At 49.5% G+C, this 18,096-nt stretch overlaps 1 protein-coding gene across 2 annotated transcripts in view; it reads right to left on the bottom strand.

Annotated features, from left to right (window-relative positions):
• ARHGAP8 (Rho GTPase activating protein 8) overlaps positions 1-11,642 on the bottom strand; it is an 877,216-nt gene extending 865,574 nt beyond the window's left edge. The window contains exon 1 of one of the 2 annotated variants that reach the window (XM_086952738.1): positions 11,452-11,642. The gene's annotated coding sequence lies outside the window, so the exon portion shown is untranslated. The remainder of the gene's footprint in view (positions 1-11,451) is intronic. The other variant, XM_086952739.1, reaches the window with a different exon arrangement.
• Positions 11,643-18,096: the final 6,454 nt, after the last annotated feature.

Here is an 18,096-nt window from a genome sequence, read left to right as displayed (position 1 = left end):
CCCACATAGTCCAGGACGATTTTCATTGATTCTTAGTAGCTCTTACTATAGAATAGGTTGGAGATCCCTCTTATATGGTAATATAGTGAGCTAATGCTCTTGCTGCCAAGATGTTCCTAGAATCTGTGCCTTCGTAAATTAAAATATTGATACTCAGCCTTTAATTTCCGACTCAAGGGTGGGACAGCAAGCACTGCAAAAACGTTGCATAGACTCCCATTAATCAATCAATAAGGATTTATAAAGCGCAGCTAATCACTAAATAGGGTAACCAGGGGCTTGCTGGTCCCGTAGGCTTATTCCAACTGTCAGGCCATAAGAGCCATTTGTAATTCTGGAAAGGAGGTGATGGTACGCAGTTGAGTGGGGAGGCTGTTCCTGGTCATTGCTGCGATGTGGGAGAAGGAGCATCCTCCACTTCTGCTCAGGAAATGCAGGGCGTATGGGCAAGTGAGAGGGAGGCAGACCGTAGTCTTTGAGACTGCTGAAGTTCAGGTGGTGGTTCATGTAGGCGGGTCCTTGGTTGTTTAGAGCCTTGTGTGCATGGGTCAGCAGCTTGATTTGACATCTCTTTTGTACGGGGAGCCAGTAGAGTTGCCTGAGGTAGAGTGCAATGTGGGTTTATCTGGGAAGGTCGAGGATTAGTCTGGCTGCAGCGTTCTGTATTGTCTGAAGTCTGTGTAGGAGGTGTGCCGCAATGTGTAGATGGTTGCTGTAGTCTAGTTGGCTGGTAATGAGGGCCTGTGTCACTGTGTGTTTTATGTGTAGCCCCTTGAAGATCGTACGCAGTATGCGCAACGTGAGAAAACAGGCAGAGGAGACGGTACTGATTTGTGATTTTATGGTGAATTTATTGTCAATGAAGATTCAGAGGTTTCTGGCGTGTTCAGATAGAGTGGGTGCAGGTTCTAGTTCTGATTGCCACCAGGAGTAATTCCATGTGTTGCTGCTGTTGCCGGAGAACAGTACTTCAGACTTGTCTGTGTTCAGCTGCAGACAGTTTCTCTTCATCCAGTGGGTGCTACTTGTAATACATCGGTGAAAGTTGGTTCTGGTGGTGGTGGGTTCTTCAGTGGTGGAAGAGGAGGAGTTGAGTGTCGTCAACGTAGGAAATTATGTTGAGAGTGTGAGATTTGACTATGTTGGCAAGCGGGGTCATATATGAGTTGTAGAGCGTGGGGCTGAGGGATGATCTCTGGGGGACACCGCAGGTGATGTCCATGGGTTTGGAGGAGAGAGGTGGGTGGTAGATCCTCTATGTTCTTCTGGAGAGGAAGGAGGTGATCCATCCAAGAGCATCCCCTTGGATGCCGATGAGGTGAAGTCTTTTGATCAGCGTTTGGTGAGATACAGTGTTGTAGGCTGCCGAGAGGTCGAGGAGGATCAGAGCTGCTGTTTTTCCTTGGTCTAGGAGGGTTTAGATGTCGATGGTGGCTGCATGCAGGGCGCTTACGGTGCTGTGGAAGCCAGATTGGGAGGCGTTGAGTAGCTGGTTCTGCTCTAGATGTGTCATGAGTTGCTTGTTGATCATCTTTTCCAGTACCTTAACTGGAAATGGGAGCAGTGAGGTTTGCAGTAGTTTTTGAGTTTGCTGGGGTCGGTGGAGGGTTTTTGGAATAGTCGTCAGACTTTGGCATGTTTTCAGGCATCAGGAAATGTTGCAATGTTGATCGAGGTGTTAAGCAGGGTTGCGAGTTACTGGCCGATCTTTTGTTTTCTGAGGTTGAAGATGTGATATGGGCATGGATCTCTGGAAGCTCCTGGTGGATGGATTTCAAGGTGGAGGTGGTGTCCTAGGTAGAGGGGAGGTTCCCAGTGGTCAGCTCGTGGTTCATGTCAGTAGTGGTGATGGCTTGTCTGTTGAGGAGGACAGTAGGTGTGGGTTGGGGTTCGAAGTTTCTGTATATGGTTGCGATCTTGTTGTGGAAGAAGTCAGCGAGTGTGTCGCACAGCTCTTGTGAGGGTGTGATGTTATTTTCGCTGGTAGCCAGGTTAGAGAATTCCTTAACGATACTGCAAAGTTTCTTGGTGTGGTTGGTGCTGATTTTGATACATGCGGTTAGGTCTGGCTTCGTGTTGCCCTCAATAGGCAGTGGTAGAGTTTGAGGGAGGTCTTGAAGGCTGTCCTGTCGGAGGTGTCCTTGCTGGCTTGCCATCTCCTCTCCAGCTATTTGTTGTCTCGTTTCGCTGTTCTGAGTTCTTGGGTGTACCAGCCGGTATGTTTGGATGTACTTTTTCTGGATGTTGCTCCTGACGGGGACAATGCTGGCGGGTCAATTGGTGATTCACATGTTGAAGTTCTTCACTCCCTGTTCGAGGTTAACGGTCACTGAGATTTTGTAGGGGGCACTGGTCATTTTTCGGAGAGGCGGTGCAGGGGCTGGAGATGCTGAAATGGACGATGGAGTTATCGGCCCATGTGAGTTCTGTGACATGGCTATCTTTGACCCAGATGCTGGAGGTGAAAATGTGGTCCAGCATGTGTCCTGCGGTATTAGTAAGGTCGTGGAGCTGTAGACCCTGGAGTGCAAGTCTAGGGGCACAAAGAAGTCTGCGATTGAATTGAAGATGCTGGAGCGCATGCCTAGGGCCAGTATGCGAGGGTGCTTCTGATGGTTGTCTTGTTATCCGTTTGGAGCTTGAAGTTGAGATGTTCCATGGGGGTGGGGTTGTTGTCTGTGGTGGTGGTGCACTGCATGGTCCTTTGTGGATGATGGCTGTACCTCCTCCCAGCTTATTGGCGTGGTCCAGGTGAGTCTATCGGGGATCACTGTGGCAAAGTCTGGGGTGGATGTGGGGTTGAGCCAGGTCTCGGTGAGGAAGACAATGTCAGGTGCAAGGGTGGCAATGAGGTGCCCATAATTTGGTGGAATGCTGCCATAGTGAGTGTGTGTTGAGAAGGGTGCATGCGAGTTGGTGTTTTTGTTCAGGGTGGGGCTGGTCGATGGGCTGGTGTGTGCGCTAAGGCAGGTGAAGTGGCAGTGGGTGCAAGTGAAAGATCCTAACATGGAGCACGAGTCAGTATTTGTTGCAGAGTCTGGGGTAGAGGGTGTAGAGCTCGGTGATAATGTATCTTCGGGGTGAACGGGAAGGCCAGGGGTTGTGACGCTGGGCGCGGTCCAGGTAAGGACTGCTCAAACAAGTTTGCCTTTGGCGCATGCACAGTCGCATTGTAGCCCAAATTAAGTAGGTCGTGGGTGAGCAGGGCTTCTGTTAGCAGGAAGAAAGGGGAGTGGGAAAACCTGAGCAACAGCGGTGTCACTGGATCAGTCTGGGTCAAGCAGGAACTGGAGGCCACAGGCAAGTGGCAGGCTAGGTGTCCAGTCGCCTATCAATATACAACTTCTGAGCTGCAGGTTACCCTGATCTGGGTAAACTGCACTTTTTCGAGCCTCAAATAATTATGATATTTTGACGTATTTTAAAAAGGTACAGTGCGTAAACTGCACAGACTACCCATTTTATTAGCTTTTAATAAACTTGCAGTTGTGGATGGGTGGTGCCCTTTTGTCAGAAGTCCTGAAAAATCCAGCTCCACAGTTTTCACAACTGTGGCTCTGAAGGGTAGTAAATACAATCAAAAATTCTAGACTCTTGACAGGAGAAAATGTTGATAAGGTACAGCGATGAGATATGGGAGGTGATTAGACCATTCATCCACCTGCTTCCAGGCCACACCAAAGTGCACCCACGGCCCCTTCTCCTGCCAGACCTGCAGCTTCACCGGCCTCCAAGCCACCGACAGGCCCACCGGAGCAGGACGCAAAAACCTCAGATGTATACTACTCAACACCCGGTCTTCACACAAGCAGGCCATCGAACTCTGGGACCTACTCGACTCATCCTCCCCGGATGTCGCCTTCCTGATGGAGACCTGGATGAACTACTCTTCGGCAAACAAAATCGCCATCGCCATCCCGGACAGGTACAAAATCACTCGCAGGGACCAACGGAGTAGGAGGAGGAATCGCCATCGTCCACAGGAACACCCTCAGAATCTCGACCAGGACTGATGACACCTTTGCGCCGCCGAAAACCTGCACTTCCAGATCCACATCGACCCCAACACCACCCTCAGAGGAACCCTCATCTACAAACCCCTGGCCACTGTTCAGCGACGCCATCTCCGACCTAGTCAGCACGCACCCCCTCGCATCCACGGACTACATTCTCCTCGGAGACCTGAACTTTCACCTCGAAAACGCCAACGACAGCAACTTTACCACGATGCTCAACAACCTCGCCAACTTCAGACTCATATAGCTTGTGACAACTCCTACCCACTCCGCCGGACAGACACTCGACCCCATCTTTTCTGTCAGCTACAACATCACCTTCAGCCACACCACCGACCCCGCTGCGTCCACTTCTCCAACCCACCACACACCATCACCCACAACGGACACCCCGCCGCAGCTGGACCAAGTTCACCGAAGACCAGCTAATCACCACCCTCGCACAACGGACACCGCCGACTCCGACACTGCAGCCCGCAACCTCAGGGAATGGATCGACGACTGCGCCAACACGCTCGCCTCGATAAAGAAGCCCTCAAACAGACGAACAGACAGAAAAGCCGCCTGGTTCACCGCCGACCTCCAGGCATCCAAACAGACCTGCGGAAGAATCGAGAGGAAGTGGCACCACAAACAGACAACAACACAGCCCACACGAACGCCATCCGTAGACACCACCAACTCATCCAATCTGCCAAAAGGACCTCCTTCAAGGAACGCACTGACAACAACGCACACAACAACAAAGAGCTCTTCAACATTGTGAAGGAACTCTCCAACTCCAACGACATCCCGCCGTCGCAAGACCTCTGCAACTCCCTAGCCACCTTCTTCCACCGCAGGATCACACCCCCCCGCCCCCGACACCTCAGACTCAGCATCCCCAGCCACATCGACCTCCTGCTCTCCTGGACCCACATCAATGACAAAGGCACCATCAAAATCATGAACACCATCCACTCCGGCTAACCGTCCGAATCCTGCCCGCACCACGTCTTCAACAAAGCAAGCCCAATCATCGCACCCCATCTCCAGAAGATCATCAACACCTCCTTCCAGACCGCCGCCTTTCCGGAGAGCTGGAAGCATGCAGAGATTAACGTCCTAATCAAGAAACCCAAGGCGGACCCCAAAGACCTCAAGAACTTCACACAAGCTTCTTTGAAGAGAACAATACAAGGACAACCACCTAAGGATAAAATACATTTAGGGGTATACCAGAACACATTACCCATGATGCATGAAACACATTCAGAGGAGTAATAAAGAGAAACACATGATGCCTAAAACATTCAGAGGTGTTAAGAATAAAGCACATGATGCAATAGAGCAATACAATAGCGCAAGAATCACATGATGTCTAAAAACATTCAGAGGTGCAGGAATAACACATGATGCAAGGAATCACATTCAGAGGTGCAATAACCATACAATTGCGCAAAAACTCACATAAGCCACTACCTGTGGCAGTCCCTAGGCCAACTGGCCGTGTTGGGGCTCAGACGCCCCGAGTCCAAAGTCAGGGTGCGCTGCCATGCAGCGCCAGTCTCAGAACAAGCCTAAACGTGGCAGGTGCCCACTACTTGCTGGGCACCCGGGCATCACACCAAACCTAAACGGTGCAGCGGCCCACTAATTGCTGGGCAGCTGGGAGGCATGAAAAGAAACTGCAACAGGGTCCTCACTGACCCTTGGGCACACACTGCGCCACGCTGGGGCCACACAGGCTCTTACACCATTATAGGCCACTGGAGCCCTCGAGGCTCTGAATACATCCCTCGCAGGCAGGCGGGGGCGGGCACCGGCAATGTGCCCCGAAGCCCCCTCTCACTAGAAATGGCCCAACGCTGGAGCCAAACAGGCTCTTAAACAGAATATGGCCCCTCTGAGACACACAGGCTCTCTAACGTTGGGGCGACCCGCTGCCAATTGGGGCCGCCCTGACCAGCAACAACAAAAGGGCCCTCGAGCCTCGCCGGGCTCGTAAATCAAGAAATGGCCCCCTATAGCCTCTCGGGGCTCACACACGTTGGGGCGACCCACTGCCAACCGGGGCCGCCCTTGAAGCCCTCGTGGCTTCACACGCACAAGGAGCGCGAGCTCGCACTACTGGGGGGGGGGGGGGGGGGGGGGCAGACACCGACAATGTGTCCCGGCGCCCCTCCCTTCTGTCTGCCCGACTGGGAAGCGGCCCGCTGCCAGACGGGGCCGCTCTACATTTCCAATGGAGACCCCCCCCGCCTTAGACGCCCGCACTCACCGGATACCTGCTGTGAGGCGGCGCCTTCACTGGGGCGTCTTCCGGCGGGGGAGCAGCTCGTCTCCTCTTCAACAGCTTAACCGGCGGCGGGGGCGGGCACCGACAATGTGCCCCGCGCCCCCTCCGCTCTCTCTCCTCTCATTGCAGGGCTCCCTCGACACACGGGAGCCCTGTTCACCGGCCATCTTCACTCTTCCCCTCGGCCTCCTCACCCGGGCAGCTTCTCTCGGGCTGCGGGGGCGGGACTTCCGGCCGGCCGCGCTGTAATTGGCCGGCCGGCCTAGCACTTCCGGGTCGCCGCGGGCAGCGCGGCGGCCCGTTTCAGGGACTCAGAGGCTGGGGACAATTTACCGAGGAGTGGGCTCCCTCGAGTAGAAATAAACAAAATAGCAAACAAGCGAGGTGAGCACTCGCTAGGTCAATAAAATAAATGGGGTGGCACCCATAAATACAAATATAGCGATGTGGGCAAAAAGCAGGGTGGCACCTGCAATTCCCCGCGCAAAATGCGGGGCAGAGACACGCTAATACAAAGCAAAAAGCGCTCCCAAGCGCTAAGAAGGACAAATCCAGCACTCCCAGCGCTATAGCAAAGAAGAAGCACTTCAATGTGCTTAGGGGGGCAGAAAGTCCAGCAATGTCCCCCCCTCAGCCCAGGCAAGGCAGAGGGGTCCCCCCCAGAAGTCCTCCAGGCATCCAGGGGCTGGGCAGCTCCCACCCCTGGTAGATTCAAGTCAGAAACAAGAACATTTTGGAAGGGGACACAGCCCCTTCTTATACAGTGAAAAGTCTTTGAAGTCCTTTGAAGTACTTTGAAGCAGGCAGTGTGAGAACCAGCTAGAACTGGTTATAGGGAAGTCCCTTCAGTATCAGGGACAGCGGTGACAGTCGCCCAGCGGGAGGCGGAGCCAGCTTTGTAGTCAGGCAGGCACAGCCCTTCACTATCAGGTGCCATCTCCTCCCACTTCCCTGGCAGCAGATGCTGCCTTTCATCCATGGGCTGACTCAGACAACCTCCTGGGCTCTCCAGCCCCTGTCACCCTCAAACCAGACAGTTAATCCACAAGCAGGCCCAGGCACTCTGACCCAGGCTCACCAGCCAATCACACGCTAGACACAAATTACACAAATATGCCAACTTCTAAAAGAGGCACTTCTAGACTAGACATACTCATGCCGCATATACCATTTTGCAGCATTCAGTCTCACAAGTTCATACATATCAAACTCGACCCTGCACTCCCCACACTTCAGGAACTACTATGGGCATACATATTCCCCATTCATTCCTATGGGAGGGCAGGTCACTCACCACTCATTCACAGAGAGCTCAAGCACTTTACACTGTACCACAGTGAAAAAGTGCGCAGAGGCCTAAAATCACCACCACCAGGTTCCAGAAACAGGCTAGGAAAAAGCAAAAAGTCTGGGGGTGAACCTGCCCAAAGGGCCGGGTCCAACAATTGGACCTGTTCCAATCGGGATCCCGCAGCAACCACAGCACCGAAAACTCCATCACCGACGATGTCAGGACAGTGCAAGACAATGGTGAAACTGCGGCCCTCATCCTCCTGGACCTGTCGCACGCCTTCTATACCGTCTGCCACCACACCCTACGCACACGCCTCCACAACGCTGGGATCCGCGACAAAGCCCTGGACTGGACCACCTCCTTCCTCCCCGGCAGAACACAGAGTGTCCGCCTCCCCCTTTCCGCTCTGAAGCCACCAAGATCATCTGCTGCGTTCTCCAAAGATCATCCCTCAGCCCGACACTCTTCAACTTCTACATGGCACCGCTTGCCAACATCGTCTGATCGCACAACCTCAACATCATCTCATACGCCGATGACACCCAGCTCATCCTCTCCATCAAGGACCCCACCACTGCCAAAACCAACCTCCACAAAGGAACGAAGGGCGTCGCCGAATGGATGAAGAACAGCCGCCTGAAACTGAACTCAGACAAGACGGAGGTCCTCAGCCTCACCACCTCCACCTGGGCTGATTCCTGGTAGCCAGCCTCAATGGGAGCCACACCGACACCCACCAACCACGCACGCAACCTGGGAGTAATCCTAGACACATTGCTATCAATGACCCAGCAAGTCAACGCCGTTTCATCCTCCTGCTTCAACACCCTCTGCATGCTCCGCAAGATCTACAGATGAATACCCACTCGTACAAGAAAGACGGTCACCCAGGCCCTCGTCAGCAGCAGACTGGACTACAGCAGCGTCCTCTACGCGGGAGCCATGGCCAAACTCCAGAACTTACTCCAAAGCATACAGAATGCCTCGGCACACCTCATCCTCGACATCCCTAACCACAGCCACATCACAGATCACCTGTGAGACCTGCACTGGCTCCCCGTCAACTAGAGGATCACCTTCAAGCCCCTCAACCATGTCCACAAGGCACTCCACAACACCCGACCAGCATAACTCAACAAGCGACACCTTCTACACCCCGAACCGCCTGCTTCGCTCCGCTGACCTCGCCCTCGCCACCGTCCCGCGCATCCGAAGAACGATCACCAGATCATTCTCCCACCTCACCGCTAAAACCTGGAACACCCTCCCCATTGACCTATTGACCTCCAGGAGACTACTCAAGACCTGGCTATTCGAGCAGTAGCAGCCTCCCCCCCACGCCTTGAGACCCTCACGGGTAAGTAGTGCGCTTTACAAATATATTGATTGATTAAAGGGGAGTGCGAAGACGCACAAAAGAAGAAGTATGGATAAGAGAAAAGATTGGTAGGGAAAGAGGAGGTTGAAATTGGAGTTAAAGTAGTAACTAGAAGGAAATAATAAAATAGCTCTTTGCTATCTCTTTAAAATACGCATGGTCCCAAAGCCTTTGTAGATCATCTGTGTGCTGATGAGCACACTTTACATAATCCAGGACCTTGAGCAGCTGTTATTCAAAATTTTAAGAGCTGCAAGTGAAGAACAGGTACAAGACAGCAGGACTGTAAGGTCCAGTTACACATGCCTGCACAACCACTCGTACGGACCCATTTCAAACTTCCTTTACATACACAAAATCATTACTACATAGGCACCAGCAGTGAAGGTACGGCTGGTCAGGTGGAGAGGGTTGAGGTAGAAAGAGGATGGTGAAGCATAGAAAGAGGAGGGAGATAGGATTGTGGGAGGGAGAAAGGTGAGGCAACGAGAGGGGATAGGGAGGGCGAGGGAGTGCGGATGGTGGTGTGAAGAGAAGGAGGCGAGTGAGAAAGCCATGGAAGAGAGTGATAGGTGAGGCTAGAGCAGAGGATAAGATGGAGACAGAAGGATGAGGGAGAGGTGGAGGCACAGTGAGGATGGAGAGGTGAAGAGAAAGGGGGAGCAGTATGTAATGGAAAAAGAGGAGTCAGAGGCAAAGAAATAGCTATGCGAGGTGAAGAGAGTGAGAGACGGCAACAGCTGGGAGAGAAGAGGATGAGACAGAGGAGGGTGAGACAAGATAAAGGAGGGTGAAGAGAAAAGAAGGTTGAGGCAGGAGGATGCAGAGGGTGAGAAGAGCAGAGTGAAGTGGAAAGAAAGGAGGGTAAGGTGGAGAGAGAGAGGGGGGTGAGGAAGAGAGCAAAAGAAGCAAAGCACTTCGGTGCAACACCCTAGCAATAAAGTTCAAACTGGTAAGAAGTATGAGTGTATCCCCGTACAAGACCATACAACATGCCCAGCCCCACCTCTCAGATACCCGGAACATGCTAGACTACTCCCTTCATCTCCATGGCCCACTCATGCATGTTAATGGCCCTCCCAGACCTGAATCCTGCAGCCGGGCCTGCCGCAGTGTCCGACAGGTCAGCTGTCTCCAGACCCGAATTATCTGGTGTAGTTTAGGGACCACATAATTCCAGGCAGGGGACACCTGTGGCGTTATCACTGTGGGTGAAATGCTACATGTGTCATAAAAGCCTAGATGTTGTTTTTCCACACATAATTAGGGCCGCTAGTGATAACGCCCAGCCGCAGCCACTGCATGCTTCTGTGAACCGTCATGTTTCTTTGGGTCCCTGCTGTTTTAATCCGATCTCTACAGCTTCCTCAGTGAGCACAGCTCCCGGGCACTGCTGCTGAGCTGGCATGGATTGAGAACCCTGCGGTGATTTGGCAAAACACATCGGGAATTAATGTTTAAAGACAACAAGTGTTTCCAAATGATTTCTGAAACCAAAACAAACGTCTTCTATTGTACTGGGAACAAAACAAACAACAAAATCAGTTTGCTTTCGAAGGTTTACAACGAAAAGGAGGGAGGTTTTGAGAGTGAATGAGTCAGTGCACCTAAACAGCACAAATAACTGAATTTAGTTCCCGGTTGCTCGAGTCAGCATTTCTATTTTAGATTGTGCAAACGCATCAGCTGACCGCGAAACACTGCTTATGGGTTCATCAACAGACAGTTGTGTAGGGGAAAAATAGCTTTTCTTGAAATATGCACACTATGTTTAAAAGTACCTGACACAGACATATTGGGGTTTCTTTTGTGGAGAGCGGACGTGAGATCCTGTGCCCTCATTGCACCCAAGGCTGAAGGAGGCGTGCATTAATATCCAACAAATACAGCCTTTCAGAGTTACTCCCGATTGGCCTTCAAAATACAATGTCCTAAGCAGCAGGTTCGAAAAAGATCACGATACTCAAAGCAGTTCATTGAATCCGACCCACTTAGTGCTGCAAATCACCAGGACTTTCAAGGAACCTTCCTTGCGCCTATGTATGAGCACGGCACGGCCTTCTAAATACCGATATCCGACCCAAGTTCGGGATACGTAGGTTTAAATTGACTAATAAAAATCCCCAGCCGGTCTGCGAAACTCCTCGTAAGTGCCTTTAGAATTCAGCCACTGTGCATGTCTCCACTGAGGCCCACGGATAGCATGACAGGTCCTGTCAATCGCCAACAAGGGCAAGAAAGCTTCTAATCTAGGGAACAAAGAGGCGTGCTGCAGCGTGCTGATCCTACACAGAACGGCGCACCTCCTCCTCCTCCTCCACACGCCCTGGCGTGGCCATATTCTGTAGTGTCCGTTCACTACTTGCGCCTATAGAAAAGCATGAGGACTGCGAGGGGGCGTGCCCGCGTCTAGCACGACGCCGATGAGATTAACAAACAAAAACATGAAGTAAACTGAGGTAATAACGGGATCATTTTTTTTTACCTCAGGCACGGGTGAGGCGTAGGTTGCTGCTGACTTCCGGAGTCCGGATTCTCGGATCCCTCTGCTCTCTGGAGCCCACCCGGTGCCCTGGTCAGTCTGTTTGCAGCAGCTCACGTACCTGGCCAGCTCTTCCTGCAAATCTCAGCGCTCTCAACATGTAAGCAGGAAAGGGTAAGTTTACTTTCAGTTACAACGGAAAGGGCGGGTCGGTCGCGCCTGCCGAACTGGCTTTTCCAATCCTGCTTTCCTAGATAACCGGGGCGTTTCGAAGAGCGCTCGTCCAAGTACCTGTGGTCATTTGCGCCTCCCTCAAGAGACAGGTATTAAACCCTGAAACTCGGGCGGTTCTAAATACAAATTGGAAAAAAAGGCGCCTTTCATTATTTCTGTATTGCAGAGCTAAAAACAAGTAAAAGTACCGGTGATTCAGTTGAATTTAGAATGAACATCTGACAGCCCTGTCTTCGTTTAAAACAAGCATTTGCAATGCAATAGGTCTCGCATTAATTACCTTTGAGCTAATGGCATTGCTAAATATTGCAACACCAATTGCAACAAAAGTCTATAAATTGTAGGCCTAAAAAATTTGTCTTTATTTTTGTAGCAATGGTGGCTTGCTGCGCTTTAGATGAATATGTTTAAAAGTAAAGTGCGCCATACTGCAATTGCTACAATAATTAATTGTGGATGCGTTAACAATTGATGTGTGCACCGTTGGCTGGTGGTGTGAGTGCCTGTAGAAATCGTGCACTGACAGCTGATGGTGTATGTGCCTGGTGGAAGCGTGTACTTATGGCTGGTGGTGTGTGTGCCTGGTGGAAGCGTGCACTGACGGCTGGTGGTGTGTGCCTGGTGAAAGTGTGCACTGACGGCTGGTGGTATGTGTGTGCCTGGCGGAAGCGTGCACTGGCGGCTGGAGGTGTGTGTGTGCCTGGTGAAAGCGTGCACTGACGGCTGATGGTGTGTGTGCCTAGTGAAAGCATACATTGACTTCTGTTGCTGTGTGCCCGGTGAAAGCGTGCACTGATGGCTGGTGGTGTTTGTGCCTGGTGAAAGCGTGCACTGACTGATGGTGTCTGTGCCTGGTGAAAGTGTGCGCTGACGGTGTGATTGAGTGTGTGGTGATCTGTGTGTGTGGTTTTGTGTGTGCTTGTGGTTGTGAGTGTGTTTGTGTGGTTGTGTGTGTATGATTGTTTGTGTTGGTGTGTGTGGTTGTGTGTGTGTGGTTGTGAGTGTTTATGTGTGTGGTTGTGTGTGTGTGTGTGTGGTTGTGTGCGTTTGTGTGTGTGTGTGTGGTTGGTTGTGTGTGCGGTTGTGTGTGCAGTTGTGTGTGTGGTTGTGCTTGTGTGTGTGACAGTAATACTAAAAGCATCTCAAAGTAAAGGAACACAAACATCGAGTTTGTGGGAAGAGAAAGCAGGTTGTAAGTCAAACGGGCAGCAGCAAAGCATTAACACAACATGTTCTTTGATGTTTGATGTTCTTTGAACGAGAACATCAAAGGGGTGCTGCAAAAGTGATTGCAGGCGCTTAATGCCTCAAAAAGCATCGTAAAACCGTAGCGTGCATGTGCACTTAGCTGTTACATAATGTTGAAAACATTTGGATGTGTATTTTGACAAAATATCCGATTTGTTATTCACGGATGCACTGCTCCCAAAACAGCCCGTCTTTTCATGTGCTTACAATGTCACATGTTTTTACAAAATGGTAACCCAATATACCCTTGTGGGTGTGGGCAATGAAAATCTCAAAGTAAATAAGTATCTACAAGGGATTTCGTTTATGTTCAAGATATTTTTTGACTTTAGGTAATTTCAAGTAAGTCACAAATGGACAAACTTCACGGTGTCCACTAGGACAACAATAGTGAAAAATGAATTTTCAATTAAGAAAAGCACACAGTAGATCCTGTTTTATATCAAAAAACGATTTTATCTAATATTCATCATCTCAATTTGCAAGGGTACATTAAGAAAGAGGGAAGGAAAAATATCAGCAAAAAAAGTCATGTACATATATACAAAATCAATTTTAAGAATATATGTCATCACCCACACAGGGTGCGCGGCACTTGTACTCCTGGCCGGTTCCCGCCAGTGCTGTCTCCCGTATTAGTGTACGAGTGCCGCGCACCCTGTGTCAAGCTCAAAAAACGCCGTCAAAATAAACATAGCGGTGCCGGTTCTTGAAAGATTGAAGCAAAAATCACGCTTGGCTTCAACACTTATTGGATGTCGCACACCAGAGGAGATCCCTAGGTGTTACGCAACACTATAACTTCATTGAAGTTAATTTTTGACTTCGGCCTGAATGACTAAGGGCTTGTATATATTTGCAAAATAAACCATTGTCCCGAGGATGGTCTGAGGGACTAACGCCCAAAAGACCGGAATGTCGACAGTTCCATCAACTTCCAAGAAAACTCTATAGTTGCTGAGCAATTTTTTTCTATGTTTAGTTAATTTTTGCTTTACAATTATTTAGGACTGATGTGGGTGATGATATATATTCTCAAATTGATTTTGTATATATGTACATGACTTGTTTTGCTGATATTTTTCCTTCCCTCTTTCTTTATGTACCCTTGCAAATTGAGATGATGAAAACTAGATAAAATCTTTCTTTTGATATAAAACAGGATCTACCGTGTGCTTTTCTTAATTGAAAATTCATTTTTCACTATTGTTGTCCTAGTGGACACCGTGAAGTTTGTTCATTTGTGACTTACTTGAAATTACCAAAAGTCATCAAATATCTTGAACATAAAGGAAATCCCTTGTAGATACTTTTTTACTTTGAGATTTACAATGACACATGGCAAGGATAAAATCAATTTTTTGGATATATATTTTTTTGTCTGAGAAGGGGTGGTACAAAGTACTCTCTACAGAAAAGAGACTGCCTGCAACACTGTGCTGCATGCAGCAAGTGTGCATCCACACACAGTAATTAATACCATCTCTTACAGAGAGATGACTAGGTTAAGAAGAAATTGTAGCGAGGAAGACACATATGTTAGGAATTTGAATGAAACAAGGAAAAGATTCCTGAAAAGGGGCTACAATAGGAATATCATTGACAAGGCGATTCAGAGGTCCAATAAACTGAAGAGGGAAGACACACCATGTACTAAATCTAGGGACACAGTGCCAGAGAAAAACAAAGAACGTACTGATAGTTTTGTTACACAATATAACTTAAACAGTGGTAGTGTCTATAAGATTCTGAAGAAAAATTGGGATATTCTGAGGGACATCCCTGGACTCTCGAATACCCTGTCAGATAGACCTTTGGTAACCTACAGGGAGGTCACTACGAGCTACTTTATGTACCAGCCATGTAACAACTCCACGTGACACTTGGCTACCACCTAAACCACATTGTTTCTTTACCTGTGGGTCATGCAAAATTTGCCCTTTCAGTATGAACAAAATCACGGATTTTACGTATAACACACCCAAGAAATACAAGATTAACAACTACATCAATTGCAACACTTCACATGTGATATATGTATTGGGTTGCAAATGTGATATCATTTATGTGGGCAGTACGGTGCATCCTTTAAAGGCCTGCATCCAAGAAGATCGCAGAGCCATCCTTAATAAGGATAGCCGATATCCGGCGAGTGTACATTACAGTGATGCACACCCTGAAGATTTATCATTCTGGTTTCATGGAATTGACCATGTACCACAAGATAGCAGAGGTGGTGACAGTGAATTATCAGTCAGACAGAGGGAAGCCACATGGATATGCAGTTTGAAGGCCACACAGATGGGCCATAATACAGATAGGGAACTTCATTACTTCCTTGGTTAGGTGGGTGACCTTGTACATTTGTTGTGTTACTACTGTTATCTAAAGGTGACTGTGCTTATATTAGAAGGGACGAAGACTCTGAAATATGACTGTTCTTGGATATATATAAAAAATAATGTTTCCTGTCTTGCTGTCCCTCTTGACATTTATTTACTTATGAGATGATGCTTGCTAATACAAAGAAATTGTCCCTCTTTCTTACGATATAATGAATTTTATGATGCCTCACTGATTAAAACCTCATTTTTCACCCCTTCTTTACTTTTCCTATATATATAATTTTCGCCCTCCCCTCTACCCCGCTGCTGTATTTTTCCTGTCCTTTTTATTTACTCGTAGTAACCATATGACCTTTCAAAAGTAGGTTGAAGACGAGGGGGTGGTACTTATATCCTGGCGATATATAATTGCTGCTTTTTTATTGTTGCACTATGTAGTTATGACGACAGTTTATGCTAAACTCTTTATACTGACTTTTCTATATTATCCTGCTTATAGATCAAATTATTAAATTATGTTCTTGGATAAACAGAGGCTACTGAATTATTGGAATTTTATTCCATGGGCCATTTGCTAAGTGACTGTAATATAGATAAGCTGATTTTTAAGGTGTTCTCTCTTGCGGTTCCAATTTTGCTACTATTTTTAACAATGCCTATTAGTGTTTCTGTTTAATAATTCCAACTGGTGTTTCCGTTTCGTATTATATATGGTCTTACAATGTACCATCAGGTATTTCCTCTTCAGTTGTGGCAAACCGCTGCGAGCAAAACTGAAAGTGACGATATTGCGATGCTACTTTGTTGAGATGAAAAGAAAGTGATGATATTAAGGTGATATCAATATTTACTGTATATATCCCTGTTCCCCTTGTGCTTTTTTAGGGCTTTTTCCTTATTATATACTTTTCAGTTATACCCCAGCAGTCTCTATCGGCATACACACTATGAACAGTAGGCTCCTTCTCAAGATGGCAGTGACCTTTAGTTACAGACGCACAGTTGAGACATTGGGACCGATTCCGCTTACACGTGACCAGTTTTTGACAACTTATGTGATTGATTTCATTTTTAAAATGGTGCAGAACACCAGGTTTCGTCATTGCTGGCTAACAGATGAATGGAACAACTGCACCTTATCACAGGTATGGGGGGGGACTATGGATTTAGCTATGGGGGCTCCGTTTACCCTTAATGGCACTTTCCTAGATACTTCACCTTATATTTAATTGTAGGTGTCGTGGACTTGCTTCATCCACATTGCGGGTGAAATACCGATTGGGTGGACGTCGGGTTACATTGAGGGCGACATACATCCTTCACCTCCTGTTTCCATGTCTTGGAACGGTGCCCTATCATAGGTATGCTTAAAGTATGAGCTTTCTCAACCTGATTCCCTTTGACTATGTCTCACCATTCATGGATTTTTGTATTTATTTATGTGCATCACTATGCAACTATGATGTGATATTTTTGACGTCGGATACTGGGAGGGGCGTTTTTCGATGACCACTGAACCCATTGGGCCAATCAATCAATCAATCAAAGACATTTATAGAGCGCGCTACATACCCGTGGGGTCTCAAGGCGCTGGGGGGGGGGGGGTGCCGCTACTGCTCGAACAGCCAGGTCTTCAGCTTCTTCCTGAAGGAGAGGTGGTCTTGGGTCTGGCGCAGGTCGGTCGGGAGGGAGTTCCAGGTCTTGGCGGCCAGGTAGGAGAAGGACCTTCCTCCTGTAGTCGCTCTTCGGATGCGGGGGACGTCGGCGAGGGCGTGGTTGGCTGATCGGAGGAGGCGTTTGGGAGCGTAGAAGTTGACTCGGCTGTTGAGGTAGCTCGGGCCTTGGTCGTGTAGGGCTTTGTGTGCGTGGGTGAGGAGGCGGAAGGTGATTCTTTTGTTGACGGGGAGCCAGTGGAGGTCTCTCAGGTGTCCGGAGATGTGGCTGGTTCGTGGGATGTCGAGGATGAGTCTGGCTGAGGCGTTCTGGATCCGCTGGAGTCTCTTTTGGAGCTTGGCGGTGGTACCGGCGTAGAGGGCGTTACCGTAGTCCAGTCGGCTGGTGACGAGGGCCTGGGTGACGGTCTTCCTGGTCTCGGTGGGGATCCACCAGAAGATCTTCCGTAGCATGCGGAGGATGTTGAAGCATGCCGATGAGACGTTGTTGACTTGCCTGGTCATGGAGAGGGAGGAGTCCAGGATGAAGCCCAGGTTGCGTGCATGGTCTGTCGGTTTGGGTGCGGTGCCCAGGGCGGGAGGCCACCAGGAGTCGTCCCAGGCGGAGGGTGAGGAGCCCAGGGTGAGGACCTCCGTCTTGTCCGAGTTCAGTTTCAGGCGGCTGGTCGTCATCCACTCGGCTACCTCTTTCATCCCTTCGTGCAGGTTGGCTCTGGCGGCGGCGGGGTCGTTGGTCAGGGAAAGGATCAGCTGGGTGTCGTCGGCGTAGGAGATTATGTTGAGGTTGTGCTGGCGTGCGATGGCCGCGAGGGGGCTCATGTAGATGTTGAAGAGGGTGGGGCTCAGCGAGGATCCTTGAGGGACGCCGCAGATGACTTCGGTGGCCTCTGACTTGTACGGTGATAGACGGACTCTCTGTGTTCTTCCGTCGAGGAAGGAGATGATCCATTCCAGTGCCTTGTCCTGGATTCCGATATTGCTGAGGCGCTGTACTAGGGTGCGGTGGCAGACAGTGTCGAAAGCCGCGGAGAGGTCTAGGAGGATGAGGGCCGCTGTTTCTCCGTTGTCCATCAGGGCTCGGATGTCATCGGTGGCGGCGATGAGGGCGGTCTCGGTGCTGTGATTGGCTCGGAAGCCGGACTGTGAGG

Source organism: Lissotriton vulgaris, chromosome 1_2 (genome assembly GCF_964263255.1).
Source record: "Lissotriton vulgaris chromosome 1_2, aLisVul1.2, whole genome shotgun sequence".
Taxonomy (NCBI): Eukaryota; Metazoa; Chordata; class Amphibia; order Caudata; family Salamandridae; genus Lissotriton; species Lissotriton vulgaris.
Note: the sequence above shows the minus strand (reverse complement) of the source record. Positions and strands in the feature narration are given on the sequence as shown.